This window comes from Galeopterus variegatus, unplaced genomic scaffold, assembly GCF_000696425.1.
Source record: "Galeopterus variegatus unplaced genomic scaffold, G_variegatus-3.0.2 Scaffold7585, whole genome shotgun sequence".
In the NCBI taxonomy this organism is placed as follows: domain Eukaryota; kingdom Metazoa; phylum Chordata; class Mammalia; order Dermoptera; family Cynocephalidae; genus Galeopterus; species Galeopterus variegatus.
In genome coordinates this window covers 5,031-6,806 of record NW_007733696.1, presented here as the reverse complement: position 1 = coordinate 6,806, position 1,776 = coordinate 5,031, and the positions used below count along the sequence as shown (strand labels likewise).

The window sequence follows — 1,776 nt, the reverse complement described above, 5'->3', positions numbered from 1 at the left end:
CCATAGCTCACTATTTTTTACAAAAATATTTAGCGCTTACAGCCACACCATTGCCATTTTGCTTTACCATCATCCTAAAATCTTTTCCCAAACTAGGCATTTAATTGCTTGAGGTTCCTACAGTTGACTAATCTTCTCATCTGCTATGGCTAATCCACAGTATCTTCTTCTTTTCTACCAAGTTCTATTAATTATGTCATCAAATTTTTATTGAGCCCCTATCATATGTCCCCCTGTGTCCACCCAGCTTATGAAGACACATTTTTTTGTAGAAACTTCTTAGTCCATCTGCTACACTCATCAAAAATGTAGACTGACTATAACTACTAAATCACTATTTTGCAGCTTTGGATAGCAGTCTCCCATTAGGGATATCAGTTTCGTGGTTTGCCACTGGCACTTATTTTTAAAGAGAAATAGAAAGCAATAGAAAATATCAGTGTGCACTGCTGGTAGTAAGGCAAGCATTACTTTGGAAACTTTTGTTTCAATTTTACAGGTGCATTTGCATTTATGTTGCAGTGTAAAATATATTTTTTACTGAGAGTCTCTGCCAACATTGTTTGAAAAACACTTCCCTGGACTAAAGGTCCTTGAGAGTAGAGAGTATGTATGTTTTCTATATCCAATTAAGCACATCACTGCAGCTCAGATGTGTGGGTATTTACCCCTAATTTTGAGAGAAAGGTCATTGCTCGCTGATTCTGAATACCGACTGTGAGATTTGCAAATGATGTTCTGATGTTCCTGATGTGATTGTTTATTCCTCCATTTATCAATGAGTTATCAGACAGTGGGCTGTCTAGGTAGCTTGCTTCAGTGACTTTTTGTAAAACAAAAAAATCTTACATTAGCTATGCACTCATTTAATTCCTTTCCAAAACACTTTTTATCATGTGGACATGGTCTTAGCACCTTGAATGTTAATTATCCACTTAGATGGTACTGGTTATTCCTGTGGGGAAAATATATTTAATGAGTAAGTCTGGGGAAAAAACATTCAAAAATATACCTTTTCAGTATGATTTATGCAAAGCCTGTTTTGGAAGTCACATGGGATAGAGAATTCCAGGTCAAACCCCAGATTTTTGCCCTATTTCATGCTTACACCCAAGTTCCATGAGTCTAGACTTTCGATTGGTTAAATTATGTATGTGAATGAACCTCTAAATTATGTCAAGTTACAAATAAGTGAACCCTAAACAGGAATATTGTAAAATATGGAAACTACACCCCATCCTCCACAATGTATATCCAAGGAATTTTAGAGTCAATCTCATGTATCAAGTGGAAAGTGGCTTTGAAGTAAGAAAAACTCCAGGTTGGTTGGAGTTGGGGGAAGGATGAGAGAGGTTTTTATAAAAAATGAAGGAAACCAGTTTCAAGAAGAAATCGGTGCTAGAAATTGGGCCATCAGCACTGCCCAGTGCTAAGACAGAGCATTGGAGATTAAAGGATGGAAGCTCACTCTCCTCTGGATGATGGGACAACCCCTCAGTGCTCAATGGATTAAAAATCAACTCTGTTTTTGCTTGTTCTTAGTCACAAATTGTTTTGGCCCAGAATAAAGTCAAACAGTGTGGATGGAAAAAAAAGTTGCCAAATATTCATTTCCTTTGGGACTTCTTGCCTCCTATACAACGAGGCTGGGCTTGCTTGGGTGGATTATTATTCAACGTTTTCTTTCTCCTTACCACTTATTTTTTTGCAAAAAAATCTCTGTAAGGCTCAGCCTAGAAGTATGCATGGATTACAAATCATTGGATTTCAATCTAT

General features: G+C 37.0%; 1 long non-coding RNA gene across 2 annotated transcripts in view; it reads right to left on the bottom strand.

Annotated features, from left to right (window-relative positions):
• Nucleotides 1-850: 850 nt before the first annotated feature.
• Nucleotides 851-1,776, bottom strand: part of LOC103607611 — a 5,651-nt gene continuing 4,725 nt past the window's right edge. For both annotated transcript variants that reach the window (XR_551982.1, XR_551981.1), the window contains one exon: nucleotides 851-955. This is a non-coding gene — a long non-coding RNA (uncharacterized LOC103607611). The remainder of the gene's footprint in view (nucleotides 956-1,776) is intronic.